The 18709-nt window shown below is 40.9% G+C and overlaps 1 non-coding gene across 1 annotated transcript; it reads left to right on the forward strand.

Annotated features, from left to right (window-relative positions):
- The first annotated feature begins 15522 nt into the window (after window positions 1-15522).
- Window positions 15523-15666, forward strand: LOC142462062 (small nucleolar RNA SNORA48). The gene has a single exon (XR_012787207.1). It is a non-coding gene; the product is annotated as a small nucleolar RNA SNORA48 (small nucleolar RNA).
- The last annotated feature ends 3043 nt before the right edge of the window (window positions 15667-18709 follow it).

The following is an 18709-nucleotide window of genomic DNA, read 5'->3' on the forward strand; positions in this document are numbered from 1 at the left end:
AATTTCCAGGGAGACTCCGTAATTTTTCACCCCTGAGAAGTGGGCAGGAGGCCAAATAAATTTGGGCACCTATGCCTTAGACTCAGGGTTGCTGTACTAGGCAACTCCTAGACCCACGGGAAGATTGATGATGAAGATCTTTCCCAAAGCTAGCACAGCGTTCTACCTTCGCGGGGAGCCGGTCCTCCGAATTCAGACCTCTGGCCCCTAAACGATGAGGATTGCAACCTTCCCTATGGGTTACAGCCGAACGCCAAGAAAGCAAAAACCCTCACACCTGGAAAAAGAGGCAACAGCGTGATGAACAGAGCAAAGAGGGAAGTCGGGGATTTCACCTTGCTTATATCCACAGGTAATGCTCCTGGAAACAAAGCTGCAGCGCCAGACCTCTTTAAAGGGTTGAAAAGCAAAGGCATTACTTTAAGGACTATGGTGCATCAACCCCTAGCCAGGCACTTTCAATTGTGTCATATGCACATGGAAGTCGGGCATTGAATGCGGGAGATTGAAAAGGAGTCGATGCATTTAAATTGTGGTGCTGACAAACAATACTGAAAGTACCATTGGTGCCAGAAGAAACAGAGCTGTTCAGCTAGAATACTCCTGAGAGGTAAGGATGGCGAGACTGTCTCACATACTTGGGACATGTTATCAGGGAAGACCAGACGCTGGGAAAGAGCATCATGCTTGATAAAGTAGGGGGGGTGGGGGTGGGAATCAATGTTGACTCATAGTGACCCTATAGGGCAGAGTAGAACTGCCTCATGACTTTCCAAAACTTTTTCAAAATCGAAATCCTGTCCTTCTCCTGTGGGACTGCTCATGGTTTCAAACCACTGACCTTGTGGATTGCAGTTCAACACATATCCACTATGCCATCAGGGGTCCCTTGCTAAAGTAGAGGGGCAGTGAAAAAGAGGAAGAAGGGTTCTAATGGCAGTGCCCAGGAGTTGCAGGGCTGTCTGTTGTTAACCTATAGTATCCAGTGCTGCTATTACAGAGAAACCACACACATTTAGTCCCTTACAGTGTGCTCTTGGTATGGGGTGCAGTCTAGTTGGCTTCCGCTCACAGTGATCCTGAGAACAACAGAACAAAAGACTGCCCGTCCAGTGCCATGCTCACGTTGTTGTTTGACTTGAGCCCACTGTTGCAGCGTCGTACCATCTTGTGGAGAGTCTTGTCGAAAACCCCTCAGCAGGATGGCATGACACTGCATCTGCAACAATGTACAGCGACTAGGACAAACCCATAATGTATAGTTTAAGTACAGACAGCCCCACAACTCTCAAAGCACTGCCATCTCATGCTTTCCACGGGAACATGCCAGGTACTGTAGACTGACCTTGATTTTAGGAAAACCTGCAAATAAATAACCTTGTCTTTTTTTAGACCCAATTAACCTAATACCGTCAGGACACTGGATATTTATAAATAAGCTCACTAAATATTACAGTAATCATTGTGTTGCATTGCATGCTTGGCATTAGGCATCATAAAAATTGTGTCATGTGCTGCTTGCCGCATCTACTGTGAGAGTCAAGACCATTCTCAGCAACCAGACTGTCGACATTCCAGAGAATGTGGACATTTCCCTGAAGGGGCACAGGTCATAGGTCATCGCGAAGGGCCCCAGAGACACCCTGCGGAGGGACTTCAATCACATCAGAACTCAGCCTCCTTGGGAAGAAGAAGAGGCTTCGAGCTGACAAATGGTGGGGAAATAGAAAGGAACTGGCTACTGTCCGCACTCTCCAGAGTCACTTACAGACATGATCACCGCTGTGACAAGGGCTTCCGATACGACACGAGGTCTGTGTGTGCCCACTTGCCCATCAACGTGGTTATTCAGGAGAATGGGTCTCTTGTTGAAATCTGTAATTCTTGGGTGAAAAATACATCCGGAGGGTTCGCATGAGGACAGGTGTAGCTTTCTGGAGCCCAGAAAGATGAGTTCATTCCCGAAGGAAACGACCTTGAGCTTGTATCAAATTCGGCTGCTTTCATCCAGCACACCACAACAGTTAAAAACAAGGATCTCCGAAAGTTTTGGGATGTACCTGTGTTTCGGAAAAAGGAACGGCACAGCAGGCTGATGAGTAGCTCTACTAGGTGTCCAGCTACTGTCCCGATGAAGCCTTTAGACTTGTCTGCGCTGCTTTGTTCAAAGCCAAGGAAGTTTATGTAATGAAAAAAAAGGTGTCGTATAAACTAAGTTTGATGCAAATAGCGTTAATAAACAAATTCAAAATAGTCAAGTTGGCTCAATGTGTTACCATAACACATGTTAAACATAGTAACATGAAATACATACATGCATTTTCTCCTGAAACTTCTTTCATGTAGGGTCAAGTATTGGTATACAGGTTTACTGATTCAAATAGTATCCATTAGATTATATTCTGCTCCTAGAAATCATATCCCTAGTACATCTCTGAGATTGCTAATTTAGGTTTCACTAAAGAGAAAGAACTTCAAACACTAACAAAGCATTATGAAAATCTATAGAATTTTTGTTTGCTTTCTTCCCAATCCTTTGCAAATTTTCATGCACGCATCATTTGACAGCATTTCAAAGGTCATATTTTCTAAATGAAGTCTCTACATTTTTAACTTCATTTTCCTAGAAACAACAATTTTCTCTCCCAACTCTAATTTCATCAGTTTATGTACATTTAGTGCAATTACACAACTACAATAAAAACTGGTATAAACTGGTTGGGAAACAAGCACTTTTGGCAAATGCTCAACTCTGACTGGCAGGAGTAGAAATATGACGGTGGATTGAAAAGAAGCCAACTAGCTCTAGTAGATTCTCTGAAGCCTTGGGTCATTATGTGGCTTTTTTTGTTTTTTGGGGTGTGGTCATTATGTTTTGCAGAGGAAGTAGGGAACTTTGATTAATTTAGTGAATCTAAGAAAACATCTGTTTAACTATTTACTTATTTAGCTTCATTAGCTACTTGAAAAGCTCATTGCAAACAAAATATTAGTATTTTAATATTCTTGTCACATTATTAAACACACAAAAAGTTATAGTATTTATGTTCATTCCTTCATACACCACATGATATTTTAATCAAAATTGTCTCTGAATTATCTTTGCTTAAAAAGAGAGATTTAGGTTTGGTGCAACAATATTAGCCCTTTTCCCTGGTTAAAATGTAGGACTGACTAATGTAAAAAATTTACTTTCTGCCTTTTGCCTTTGATATGTCTCCTTTCAAAAACACATTGTTTGTTTCTGTAACACATTGTTTTTAGCACCCTTTTCTTTTCTTATTATCTCTAGGAACTTCTGACATCCAAATTTCCACCCTCCTGTTCCCCCTCAAAGTTCTCCAACATCAAAATTAGCATATATTTTCTGACTAACTCCTGGTTTTGCCAAGTTAAGGTAATTTTTAAGGTAAATCAACATAAACACTGTAATGTGGTTAGTAACATGAATATGAATACTGAGTTATTATGCTCTCCTATCAAGAGAGTATATTAATTTTAATAGGAATTTTTGAAGATAGTGCTTCACAAGAAAGGAAAGAAATGTGCTTAATAATTTTGCAAGAGTTTTAATAGGCATTATGGAAGAGTTAAGAATTGGGAAAAGATTTTCAGTGATTCTACTTTTTATCCCTCGCTAAATCTTAACACTGAAATCATTCTTCATTCTAATTATTAGGCTTGCCTTAATTCTTTACACTAAAGACATAAGCAAAAGTATTTATACTAATAAAATGGAGGCTTTGCGAGTGTATCTAAAACTAAAAATACTTTTATTTTTATCCAGAAAGGGTGTGTGCATATACTCACACATATACATATATGTATATTTTTGGCACATTTATTACAATACAAGGAGGCCTGGGTGCTTACATATTTGGCTTCGATCCACAAGGTCATCAGTTCTAAACCACCAGTCACTATTTGGGAGAAAGCCAAGGGGTGGGGGAGAGTGTAGACTTTCTACTTCCATAAGAATTACAGTCTCAAAAACTCTCAGGGGCAGCTCTACCTTCTTATAGAGTTGCTATGAGTAGACATTGACTTGATGAGAGTGATTTTTTTTGGTCAAATTAATGTACAATTTTCAGAGGGAAAATGAGCTTACTATATAAAATTTATCGAAGAATACCAATATTTTCTTACGACCAGGCAAAAAGGTTACTTTTACAAACTAGCTAGAGGAACACCTTTAAGAGGCACCTAGAAAACTCTAACCTGACCTGGAAGCCACTGACACTGTGTTTTCCTCAAAGTCAAAGATGCAAACGCTACCAAAAGCTTTCTACTCCAACCATTTGTTTCTGAAACTTTTCTTCTTCCAACCCCCTCTTCCAAATTCTACAAGTCACAAGTAGGAGCCTTCAGTTTCAAGCCATGAAAGTTTATAGGAAATTATCAGTAATACTTTTATTACTAAGTACAATCTTTGTTATTAAGAAGCTAAAACCGAGGTCAATCGAAAATGATACATATCTCATCCGATTTACACAAAGATTCTCACCATTTCTGAAGTTTTCTGTCTGCTTCCTTTGGTTTTCAAGTTCTGGGAACTGCACTTTTCATCTAAGGGGGAAAATGATTCAACAAATTTTGACTGGAACAATGTCATGTTTTACAAGTTTATCATTTTTACCTCTTTAAATTAGATTATTCTGAAAAGTTCTTTTTAATGCCACAGTTATTTTTAGAACTACTTTCCACTCCTTACATTCCGAAACATGGTTTATTTTAAAAACATTTTCACATTTTTTTCATTTGCTCTTGTGAATTAGAAACTTATTTAGTAAGTCTGTCAAAAACATATACATATTTTCACAGAATTTCTGGATCGAAATGAGATGATTTTCTAGCTTTAAATGCAAGTCCTAAATCATCCTTGCTCATTCAGTAGAGATAGTTTTGTGGCGTGTCTTTGGTTCAAAGAATTAAGCATTAACCCTAAGGATTGGCTGCCAACCAAACTGTACCTCTGAACTCTTTCTGCAGCTTTGAAGCCTGAGATAAAAATTATATGCTTCCTTCAATGCTGACCACTAAAGGGAATTACAGAATTGATATTTTCTAAAGACTCTTTCAAAATATATTGGCAACGTGGTTGATGCCCTACTCAGTAATGTTTTCGAGGCCAGATTTGCAAAGATGGCTAAATATATGCACTGTTCATTTTAGAAAAATGAAGGAGTTTGGGTGGCAAAAATGCTAGATTTCTAAAAATACTGAATTAAGGGCTCTACACAAGGAGGCATAGTTAAAAGAGGCCCGTGGATCCAGATTCCTGCATCATACCGAGACCGTCCATTTCTGACAGCGTCTCATGGAGGAAACAGAGTGGCCCTTGGGAAATCAAAGTAAAAGGGTCAATAGGACAACACCATGTACGATTAAGCTGAGTATTGTCATCCTTGTGCAGCTCGGATCAGTAGGAATAATGAACATATAAGCTAGGCTCTTTAAGATGCATGCGGTTGTTTGCTTGTTTTTTCTGCTTTTAGGCATACACAATCTAAACTGGATTTCATCTAAGAAGATGTAGTATAAATAACATAAAAATGTTTGCTGCTGTTGCCCTCTTGTTTGTCCGACTTTGGTGTCTATTTGGCAAAGGCAAGGGCTCCGATGGAGAGAAAAATGAATAAAATAAATAGAAGCTTTGAGTTGTGAAGGTTTTTTGTTTCGTCTTTTTAAAGATGGCTTCCTTTGTAGACCGTAGAGTCCAACAGGGGGAGATGAAAAGTAAACAATAAACACACTACAAACGTAAATGGAATTGGAAGGTGGTAGATAATAAGTACCCCCCTCCCCACCACCAAAGGCACAGCAAAGATGAAAGAGAAGAGATTTAGACTTTCAAGTGCATTCCAGAAAGAAGGGGGGAAGCCCTTGGTGTGTGGTGGAAGTTAGAGACAAGTCTTAGAAAAGAGTCTTGAGAGATTTTTTTTTATAAAGCCTGGCCCTGAGATGAATGAGAAAGTTGAGCAGTCGCTGTCCTGGTTTACCTTTCTCTGGGAGTAGAAGCTGAGCCCTGGTGGTCTAGTAGGTTAATCTTTGGGCTGTTAATGACAAGGTCAGTGGTTCAAACCCATCAAGTGGCTCTGCAGGAAAAAGACCTGGAGCTTTGCTCCTCTAAAGATTGAAAACCAATTACCGTATATACTCGTGTATGAGCTGAGTTTTTCAGCGCAAAAAAATGTGCTGAAAAGCTGGGGTTCGGTTTATACATGGGTCAGTGGTACCCTAGCGAGGTGTTCCTCCGCTGTTCATTCAAAGCCCCGCTGACACTGCAGGGCTTTGAATGTTTATTTACTCACATCTAACCAATCAGAGCCGTCCTATGACATGGAGCACCATGCAGTGATTCACTTACACCGGCAGCTGAACTGGTAAGGATGTGTCTGTGGCTGCGCTCCGTCTCTCCCTTCTGGTCTCTGTGTTAATTCACATCCTGCATTTCCCGCCCTAGGATTATACTCGAGTCAATCAGTTTTTCTGGTTTCCCAGGTAATAATTAGGGACCTCGGCTTATACTCGGGTCAGTTTATATTTGAGTATATACGGTAGTTTGATCCTATTAGTTAGCTCCTATAAAGATGGCAAACCTTCTAGAGTTTACAAAGCTGCAGACCTTTTCAGAACCAATGACAGCACACATCTTTCTCCTGAGGAGTGGCTGAGGGGTTCAGGAGCTGGATTCAGGATTCAGGAGCCAGGTTCTGGAGCTCCAAGCACTTAGCATTTTTGGTTAGCAGCTGACCGCATTTCATTACTGTGCCACCAGGGCTCTTCTATAAGACAACCCGAGAGCCAGTTCTCCTCTATGATATGGGGTTACAGTATGTAAGTCAAAATCAGCACCCGCCCCCCCCCCCCAGCCACAATATCCTGGGCAAATGCTGGCAACCCCCTTAACCTCGGGTCTCTGCAGCAGCAATGTTGAAATGACACAAACAGGGCAGTGAACACCACTTTTGTATCTTTAGTCTTTAACAAATAATAAAACATAGAATCATATAAAAAAGAACCCGTTTACCCAGCACCTTCTCACTGCAAGGCACTGTGTTGGGTGTTTTAACATATAATACGTACACACATGTCCATTCTATGGTCATTTCTACTTGAAAACAAGCTCTCTGTGTTTTGTGCTTCTGTCTCGTAATCAATAATTATTTGTTGAGTGAATAAATGCATGAATGAACCCATTATTAAATCTTTAATTTAGCCAGTAAAAGGAAGAAAGAGAGGGGGGGGGGACCATAAAGCAAACAAACTTGTTCTCTCATGCTCTCGACAAAGGTTCCCAAACTTGTTTGGCTTACTACCCCCTTTTCAGAAGAAAAAAAAAAGACTCGACATGTCCTGGCAATGGAAAGCTTTACACTGGAGCCCACCACCCAGGATCGTACACGCAGCTGCTTTTGCAGTCCCCCGGGATTGTGCCAGCACCACTGCAGGAGCGGCATCACCCACTTTGGGAAACACTGGAAGGAGGACAACTGCTAAATTCAATTTAGAAGAAATTAATCAATTTATAGGAGATTTAAAAATCACTCATTCTTCATGCCCATAAACCTTAATTTGGAGAAGAAACTTTGGAATAAAATAAAATGAGTCTCTCCATCCATTTGTTCTAGTTGCATGACTAGATTTACCTGTATTATCTTGTTTTATGAACACCTTGAATTCTGAGTTCTGTAACCTACTTATTTGTATGTTATATGTGTGTAAGGTGTTTGGACTTGACTCTACAGAGATATCTTTAGGCACTTGTTAATAAAATAAATACCTTTATGGTGAAAAAATTTGAAGTGCTTCCTCAATTATGCTTTATTTAGAAATCTGTTTTGAGAATCTGACTCAAGATGTATAATTAGACAGTTAGTACTTTTTCAATCATAAAAAGATATCAGATACTGGAAAATAACTTTGCAATACTGTTTTAATTTTATGTTACAGTTAGTACTAAAAAGAATAGCTACTATTCAACTTGACAAGACACAATGCTATTTACTAAATCCTTATATACTATTCATGACACTCAACCCATGCACACACATACACACATACTTGAGGGGGTTCTTCAAAAAGTTCATGTAAAATTGAATTAAGAGAGAATGGTACTTTTCTGCCAACAGTGCATGTGTGTGTAAGAGAAAGTGGGGGACTAAAAAAGTGTATAAAAAATGGATTGAATAGATAATGGAATTTTCTATGAAATTCTAAAGTCTGCTCATATATTTAATCTTATTTAATTATAAAACAGCCTTATAAAAAATCTGTAGTTAATGTTAAGGTTTTAGAAATGAGAAAATTACAAGGTAAAGGGGTATGTCAAGATCTCAAGCTAATAAATAAAAAAGCTGGGGCCTTCCCCCTGTTCTATATGGCTCCATCTCAGTGGTTCTCAACCTGTGGGTCGCGACCACTTTGGGGGGGTCCAGAGACCCTTTCACAGGGGTCGCCCAATTCATAACAGGAGCAAAATTACAGTTATGAAGTAGTAACAAAAATAATTTTATGGTTGGGGGTCACCACCACATGAGGAACTGTATTAAAGGGTCACGGCCTCAGGAAGGTTGAGAACCACTGCTCTATTTACATTCCATTCTGTATTAGGCCGGGTTGACTAGAGAAACAAATCCATTGACACTCATCTATGTGGAAGAAAGATCTCCATATCAACAAGTTAATATACATTGAGAAGACATCCCAGCCCAGTCCAACTCAAGCCCGTAAGTCCCATACTAATCCATAAGTCCCTCTTCAGATTCACGCAGCCACATGCAATGATGCAGAACGCAGGTCAGGGGGTGCAGAGTCATGCAGGTCCACTGGCAGTGGCAACTGGGGTCAGATAGCAAGAAGGGGCAGGGAGAGTGAGGTGAGGTTCCCAGGGCCCGCCTGCTTGCCTAACCTTTCTCGGCAATGTCCTTGGGGAAATGTCGCCCTGTTGATTTTAAACGGTTGATTAGTCTAAGGTGTGCTACAGGCATTTTGAATGTTCACCCAAGCAGAACCTAAGGTGCGCTGATTTCAAGAGGAGCAGAGAAAATCACCACCAGGCTCAATCGGATTCCTGTACGGGAGAGGCAAGACTTACCTTCATTCTGCAATCCTTTCACCCATGTGGACACCTGCTACCCTCGTTTCCCTTAGGTTGGCTGATTCCTCGCCATAGCCACACAGAATTCACTGACCATTACGCTTAGGTGTGTTGTTTTGTTTTGTTTAAGTAACAAGGTGCAACTTGGCATCAGAGCCATAGGCTTCAGCTCAAGATCAGGGTCAGAAAGCATGGGGCAAAATCTAGGAGGGTACCCTGAAAAGAAGGGCACACCCCTGCTTTCTGCGCTTCAGGATGGCACTCCCAGCTCTGCTGTTGGAGCAAGCTGACAATTCCCTGTGCTGTGAGCACTCCCGCTCAGCCCTGCAAGTCTCAGGGGAGGCTTCTCCTCAGTCCCCTCAGGGCAAGCCCCTGCAGTTTGGTTTTCTTAGTTTGCCACCCCTCTGCTGACTAACCCAACTGAGAGCACAGAAGCTTTGTGCAGCTCTCTTAGCTGCATCCTTAGCAGCAGCTTTCTGCCTTCTCCAGCGGTGGAGTTTCTTCCAAGCCTCTTGTCAATTGCTGGGTGACAGCTTTTTTTTTTTTTTTTAACATTTTATTAGGGGCTCATACAACTCTTATCACAATCCATACATATACATACATCAATTATATAAAGCACATCTGTACATTCTTTGCCCTAATCATTTTCTTTTTTTTCTCTTCTTTTCTTTTTACATTTTATTAGGGGCTCATACAACTCTTACCACAATCCATACATATACATATATCAATTGTATAAAGCACATCCGCACATTCCCTGAGGATGACAGCTTTTGACCCACGTTTCAGCCCTTGACAGGAGATTCCTTACCACCCCTCTCTTGACTTTTCGCCTTCCTTCGAAAATTCTCACAAATCCCTCATCCACATCAACCCTTGGTCCTCCCCAGTGGGGCAACAATTGACCAATCCCTTCGGTGGACTTTAGCCACTTCATTTGCATAACTCCTGTCATTTCATTTGCAAAATCTATAGCACTTCAATCAATTCTGGCAGAACAGGCTATTACAGAACAAGCTGCATGCAGCTCAGGGCCAGGCAAAAAGTCTCAACATTGTTTACAGTTTACCTAGACCGGCTAAAGCAATCCATCCCTGGGCCATACCTCCCCTTCTTGCTCACATAGGAAGAAGTACCGCTGATATGAGAGGATGGATCAAATAGCACAAGGACAGTGGAAGAAGGCAGGGCCGGTGCTCTTTAAGACAGAGCTGGGTTCAGACAGCTGGGTTAGTGACTTAACTCTGTTTGTTTCTCTGATCCTGAGTCATTTGTTAACCATGACCCGTTTGTCATGTGTATAACTTTCTGCCTTCTCATCCTCGTAACTACACCTCTCCTCCCACTTCTTAACAAAACGTCATCCCTTGGTCCCAACTCATTTCTGATGTGATAGCTCACAAGCCTGACAATCTCCTTCGATTGCAGTCACAATGTCACCGCCGTTCTTTATCCCTGTTGGCAATGATCCTTACCCTCTCACTCGCTATTTCCTACCTCAGTCCCTTTGTTGGTCATATCAAACCAGTTGCTACTGAGCCAGTTCTGACGCTGGGCAGCCACGTTATCTCAGAATATAGCTGAACCGTGCATTGTTTTCAATAGCTGGCACTTTGGAAGCAGATCTTATGGCATTTCCAACAGCTGAGCTTGTTTGCACGCCCCAGATACTTCTGTTTAAGACTGTTGCTGTGTGCTGTTGCATTGATTTCAACTCACACCACCCCTGTGGGACCATAACGTTTCTTAGAGTAGATTGTCAGGACCTTTCTTCCACTACACACTTGATGGGTTCAAACCTCTGACTTTTCAGTTATCAGATCCAAACGCACTGTCATCAAACCAATTCTGCAAACCGACATAGAGTATCTGAGACTGGCTTGTTTTCCGGTGGAGCCACTGGTAGGTCTGAATCATTGACCTTGTGCTTGAAAGTCTAATACCTAACCTACGGTACCACCAGGGCAGCCCAGCACGCATCCATTGATTATACCACCAGGAGTCCTTTATATAAAATGAACCCCCTTGCCATCAAGTCCATTTGAACGCATGGTAACCCGACAAGACCTAGAAGAATTGCCCTACTGGGTTACCAAGACTAAGCTTCTTTCTCCCGTGACGTGGTTGGTGGACTCGAACCAGTTAGCAGCTAAGAATTTAATCACGGCACCACAGGGTCTCCTTTTGCTCCTGTTGCTTCAGAACTGATCTTGATTCACAGTGACCTCATAGGACAAGAGGATTCCATAAATATTCCGTTAATATTTATGAAAGCAAATCTCCAGATATTTTCTCCCGCGGAGTGACGTGCGGGTTCAAACAATGGGCCTTTAAATGAGCAACCAATTAATTTCTGCACTTTCAGAATTCCTTTGTGCAAGACTACATTAGCATAAATAATAAAACCACAAATGCAAAGTACCCCTCCCTTATCATCTTGAATGATAAGACTTATTTATTACATAAATCTTGAAGATATTCATAAAATGGGATTCTACTCATGATTCTGTGGGTCTAATTTTCATGTTTCATGAATTCGACAAGTGATTTTTTTAAAGCAAAAATTTAGGTGGCAATTACTTTATTTAAACATAGATTAGCTTTTGGGATACCTCTTTTCGCCGAGCTTAGGCACAAATCTTTCCAGACCACTAGCTATTGAAACAGCCAGCTGTTTTTAGCTAGTGTTATATGTGAATGTAAGCAATGCATATTGATATAGCTAGCTCACTGGACTAAATGTAAGATGTTACTCATTTCTTAAACATTTAATATTGAAAAAGAGATTTCTCTTGGCTAATGTTAGAGGTGAGTCTTTTCGGGAATATTTGTTATGGTAAAAAGCCAGCTCTTCTGGCTAATGTTAGAAATGAGTAATTTCTTCACTATTACCTGTTACTTGTTTGTCTGTCCTGTCCACGAGTCTTTAAGTGCAATTAGCTCATCCATGCATAATGATTCATGGAACATACAAAAGCCAGCAAGAGACAATATGCAGATATTTAACCAAAATCATACTTCTATGTGACTCATTAATTCCTTTTCTTCTATTTGCCTTGGGTTTTTACACTACTCCCCTTTTCCCCTGGTTGTCGCTATTGCTGTCATGAAAATTAGGAGATAATATACATAAAGGTCATAAATCACTAATCATCAGTATAACAATGACTTCTTTTATGTCCATACAACCATTAGATTCAAATACTAGAATATTTCCACCACCCACCTTCCCAGGCTCTTTTCCAGAACCTGTCCCCCGGGCACTATCTCCCTCCCTGTTTTGATTTTCTGTGTGGACTTTTATGGCTCATAAACTTCAATTTCCCTCACCCCCACCTATCTTGACTTGGCTGTGCACCATCTTTTGGCTTAATTTTAGTTGCAGCTCCCCGTAGTGACTGCTATGACCTTCTAGCCAGGGAAGAAGAACAACTTGCTCTAAATATTTTGTAAGCAAATTTTAAAACCAAGACATCAAGGATATATGGCTAAATCGAATTATCATTTGCTTTTCCATATGTACCGAGAGTTAACCTTACGTTTGGGAAATTCTTATAAACAATTGTGCCAGGCGTAGCTGATCTTCCCACTTAGAGCATGCCTTCATGGACACAGCATCAAATAAATGAATTTCACATTCTCATGGATGAGTTTTGAGGTTTGGATGGGCTCTGTATTCTCTTCGGACAATTGTGGTGCGGAAACCTGAGGTTGTCTCTGTAAGATTTTCAATTGCCCCTTATACTTGTCATGTTGAGGACAACCATTTTCATGGTTACACTTTAGTTTGGGTTTTGCATGGTCAAACTTTAGTAATATGCTTACTTGTTCTGTATACTGGTAAGTGATAAACGCGATCCCCAATATTCGTGTTGGGGGTAGTCTGGTGTGTTTCTTCCATGTGGGCTCTGTTGTTTCTTAACTAGATGCGGTGAAGAAAGCTGATAGTGCCCAGCTGTCAAAAGATGTAGAATCTGGGGTCCCATAGGCTGGAAGATAAACAAGGGGCCATCTAACTGAGAAACAACAAAGCCCACATGAAAGAAGCACACCAGCCTGTGAGATCACAAGGCATCAAAGCCATCAGGGATCAGGCATCAAAGAACCCCACCCCACCCCCCCCAAAAAATCATTGCATTGTGAATGAGGGGGAGTGCGGAGTGGGGACCCAGGGCCCATCTGGGGGAAATTGGACATCCCCTTGCAGAAGGGCTGTGGGAGGAAACAAGCCAGTCAGGGAGCAGTGTAGCAATGATGAAATATACAATTTTCCTATAGTTCTTGAATGCTTCCTCCCCCCAACTATCATGATCCCTGTTCTAACCTTATAGGAACTGGAAATAAAGGGAATCTATGACAGATGAACCTCTCAGGACCAGTGGTGAGAGTGGTGATATCGGGAGGGTGGAGGGAAGATGAGAAAGAAAGGGGAAACAGATTACAAGGTCTACATAAAACCTCCTCCCTGGGGGACGGGCAGTGGAGAAGTGGATGAGGGGAGACGTTGGATGGTGTAAGATATGACAAAATAATAATTTATAAATTATCAAGGGCTCAGGGAGGAGGGGAGGAGCGGGGAGGGAGGGGAAAAATGAGGAGCTGATACCAAGGGCTCAAGTAGAAAGCAGGTGTTTTTTGAATGATGATGGCAACATATGTACAAATGTGCTTGACACAACTGATGTATACATGGATTGCGTTAAGTGTTGTATGAGCCCCTATTAAAATGATTTTTTAAATTGCAAAATTTCAACCAAAGAACCAATAAAACATTTTAACATAAAAGATAAAGCAATCTCCAAGCTCCCTGTCATCTAATTGATTCCAACTCATAACAATGCTATAGGACAGAGCAGACCTGCCCCCGTGGGTTTCCTGAGCCTGTAACTTCTAATGGGAATAGAAAGCCTCCTCTTTCTCCCATGGAGCAACTAGTAGTACAATTAATGCGCTAGTTTGCTAACCAAAGGATGAAGATGCAAGACACCTCAGAAGAAAAATAGTCTACTCACATACAAACAAAGAACAGCCGCCCAAAACCTTATGGTACAAGTTTTATTTTGATATATACGGGTTTGTCATGAGGTAGCAAGGACTCAAAGCCAACTGATTGGTTATATGATAAATAAGCAGATACACTGAAATCTTCTGCCTATGTTTAGAAAATGGCTAATTGACATTTCAGGAAATGAGGGTGAATTGGTTTACAGAATTTTCCAAAAACATACTTCCTTTATGGGAAGTTGCTGAGATATATTACATCTTGGTTTTCATAATCGTATGCCTTGATCCATTCTTTAAACTGTCAGAAATAACAATTGAGCTTCCACAAATCGTCACTCTGATCATATTGTTATCACTGCTGAAATTGCCACCAGAAAAGCAAGTTAAAATAAAGACATGGAGTTTGAATGAATGAATCAGAATTTATATGAAATAAAAATCATTTCCACTAGTTAAATATATAAAAGTATTAGGTCTGACTATTAATGTACTTGCATGTAGGTACTTAAACGAAGTTTGTAAAATAATATGACAACTGTTAAATCTTTGTTATTTCAAAGAGTTAATTATACAATCAATTTCAATGAGGTAATTACATACTCAATATCTTGGTTATGGAATTTATAGCTAGCTGAATATACTTAGATGATCAACTTGTTCCCTCTGATATAAATTGAAATTAAATTCTACAGTTGAAAGGAAGGACATAAAGAAACCCCAAACGTTTAGCAAATTGGATGAAATTGACATTAGTATTGAAATTAGCATTTGGTAATTTCTCCTGCCCTAGACTCTTATGCTTGGTGTCTGTCATTTGTAATTTTTAAAACTGTATAGACAACCGAGTTCATCTCTACATATTCTGTTCTCATAGCTAAGTGACTAAGAAAGAATCCGGTTCATCATAAATCGTATATAAACATTTCTACTCCAGATAGAGTGAAATTCATGTTTGGAATGATTTCCTATTGTAAAATTAAGTGCTTAAATGAAATTACACCTCCAGAGAGCAAAGATTTAACAGTACTCTAAATTTTTCAAAGTACCTTCCTTCTTAGCCTGGGTTGTTGTAGTTAGCATACCTTAAGTTTTTCATCGTTGTTTCTGCAGATGTTGCCCCTGTTGTTAACTTTGTGCTCATAACTGTTTTGTTGAGGATTTGAGATGCTCCAGGTTACTTTCTCATGGACTCTGTGCCCGTATTAGTAACATATATATGCAGACAGCAGTACCTATCAAGATTAACGCTCACATTACTGATGTTACTGATTAATCCAACAGGGTTTTATCTAATGCAAAAAGTGAAGTACCAGGAGGTATCAGCCCAGACTTCAGATAAGCATGACCTTTGACTTTTTTCTTAAGTATTACTCTGGCTGCACTTCTGACCACCTATATTAGAATATCTGCAGGTGAACCCCTGGCTATGGGCAAAGAGACACCTGATTGGTGGTGGTGCTCTTATATCAGTCAGGGGCAGAGCAGACTGGCAGCCCTTTGTTCATCGTAGCTTGATGCCTAGATCGTGGCCAGAGCTGTTTCATGCCTAGGGCACATTATAAAAAAAAAATCTGCAGGTGAGCGCCATATATGTGTATGTATATATAGAGATATAGATATGTACAAATGTTTTAAAGCAGCATTTCTCAACCTGTGGGTCGTGGCCCCTTTGAAAATGTAGTCTAGTCAGTGCTGATTCTTACCCATACCAATTTTGAAATTATTTATGGGAATAGATGATCAGCCTCATCTTTCTACTGTGGAAAAGCCGTGGGGTTTGAACCACCAAGCTTGGGGCTAGCAGTCCAACTATGTCACCCAGGACTACAAATGGGACCTATTCTCCTCCTTGTTTTATCTCTAACCAGTACTGAAAGACTGGCAGGCACTCAACACATGATTGTTAAATTAGACCGAATATTTTACAGAGCCTAAACATTAAACACAATCTAACTAGACTACATTTTCAGACACTTAAAAATATACATTGTTAAAATCCAGAATTTAATCTTTGGATTTTTATCATTGCTCATTTTTTTTAAAGAACCAAAATGTTCTCAGTTTATAACAGGTTAAATTTCCAAACATGAATAGTACTTAAATTTCTTTTCCTTTTCTCATAAAATTAAAATATAAGAAAATAATAAATAACGATAGATACCTATGCCCCAAATTCCCAAATACAAAATTATGACATATACTTGTATTTAATTATTATTGCAAACTTATAGATAAACTCTGAATTATTTTGATACTGATAATAATCAAATAGATGCTTTTGATCAAAAGTCACTTGATACCGAGAGTCAAATGGAAATAGTAGAAAATAAATTATTCTGAATGCTCTTAATAAGATACAATTACTTTTTAGTTATTCTCAGTTCATATATGTCCAACATTCTGAAGCTCATGGGTATTTATTTGTTGGTATTATTAGTAGCATGCAAACACTCAGTTACAATGAGCTGTCTGATGTTGGACTGAAGATTTTGCTTCCACTTAGAATGCTCTAGATTATGTAAAACAATACTACATTTCAATCTAATATGAGAAACCTGTGTATCTGCCGAAACATTGCCAGTAGCTATATTTTGAAATTCTTGGTTTCAATGGGTGTTTGTTAGCAGCCAGACATTTATCTGCCCATCAGAATAATAACCACAAAATCAACTTGGTAATAAAGTTCACCTACTTCTGAATCCTGAAATGGAGGAAGGGGAATTTCTAGTTAATAGTGACTTCCAGAAAATAGAAAATATTTACTACCCTCCAAATGAATTGAGACTTAGAAGTCTTCAATTATTGTAAGTACACTTACCATAATTTATCAAACTGAAAGAAAGTAGAAGGAAATCCCTTGAAAAGAAAATGCAATCTACTAATTTTGAAACTTTCTGGGATTTCCAAATACATAGGTTTGAATGAGTTTACATCTTTAAAATACCCGATTAACATAATCAATGAAGTCTTTAAGAATTAAATCCGCCCCCCCTCCACCACAGTTACAGAAAACAGTTGCTTATATGTCATATTTCCACAGAGATATTGTTAGATGTCTAAAAATAGCGTTGAAAAACTGAGAGTATTGTAGTCTTCATTGTAATTGGAAAGAAACTATGAGATAAACAACTTCTCTACTGCTCAGAAGAAACCTATATATAGGTGGGATTTCCTATGATTCAGAGTGTGAATACTCTTACTCACAGTCCCCCAGCCATTTTAATTTAAAGGAGGTAGTTTTAAAGAAAAAAGGATGTACATTCTACTTTGGAATAAAAACAGCAATGAGCTAATTTTTCTCTGAAAGACTCAGAAATGACTTTCCCAAAGACTAACTATTTTAAACTGGCCATCTAGTTTGAAATGTAAAGCAAGAAGTATATAGAACACAGGTCCTTGGTACATATAAAGTATTATTTTGATATCATCACTCGTGTGGAAATTCAACATAAGCAGCAAATCGTGATAAACTGAGTCAGGAGATCGCAAATATGCAAACACTATCAAGATTTTTTTTTAACGTTTGTACATTAGAGGCAGAAAGTGGCAATGTTTTCACAGTTGGCTTATAAAGTCATGAAATGTTACGTGCTTTCCAACACCGGATTCTTTAAAATCAGCTTAAAATTGCCCTGTTTGTAATCAATGCTGACTCTTCACTTCTTTTAGCAGTATTTCCGAGACTCCGGAATTCCCTTCAGCATGCGGTATAGGAGGTTCCTTTTCTCAACTTGTGCTAGTAGGTGCTGAAGGTAAGCATGTTGTTGTATTTAAGGAACCCTCTGCTCTGGCAGGCATTTGGATCTACCCAGGACCGGCCGAAGGAGACACTTTTCAGCGGTCTGTGCACTCCCATCTCGGGTGTAACGCACGCATTTGTCCAGAAAGCGCTTTACACGGAGAACTGGCGAGCACACGTGAGGGGGACCCACTGGATTTCCCTTACGAAGGATTCACGTTTGCAGAAAGCAGGCCCCTAAGGACCCCCGCGATCCAATAAAGTCAATCACGAGGGAGCACGTGGCGTCTGTGCGGACCCCGCGGACGAGCCCGGGCCACATGGAAGCCCAGGAAGCGCGTGCTTCCAGGACCGTGCGCGGCGCGCGGAGGTCCGCCCGGGCGCGGAGTTGCTGAACGGAGGGCGTGTCGAGGCGTGGCGCGAGGTGTCCGCGAGCGGCAGTGGGCGGGGCGCCAGGGAGCGCGGCCCCGACCCGGCTGCGCTGCACAGCCGGCAGCTCTCGGCTCCCGCTCTCCCGGCCTGATGGCCCGAGCCGCCGCCGTGGGCGGGGCCTGCAGTGATTGGCGGGTGGGCGGGGAAGTCGGAAGTACTTTGTTTTTTATGCTAATGAGGGAGTAGGGTTTGTCCGTATTTACGTTGAGGCGGGAGCCGCCGCCCTTCATTCACCCACATGGCCCTTTGAGGTGCTGCCGCTGCCTCCGACCGGCGCCTTCGCGCCACTTCGCGCCCTCCCGGCGAGGCCGAGGGGCTGCGACGACCCCCGCGGACCTGCTGCGGCTCCAGGGGGCCCTCCGCGCGGGGCCGGGTGGCCGCACCCCCGGCCTGGGGCCTCTGGTCGTAGTAAAGCGGAGGCGGGAGCCGGA

The sequence above is a fragment of the Tenrec ecaudatus genome, chromosome 11, assembly GCF_050624435.1.
Source record: "Tenrec ecaudatus isolate mTenEca1 chromosome 11, mTenEca1.hap1, whole genome shotgun sequence".
NCBI classification, from domain to species: Eukaryota; Metazoa; Chordata; class Mammalia; order Afrosoricida; family Tenrecidae; genus Tenrec; species Tenrec ecaudatus.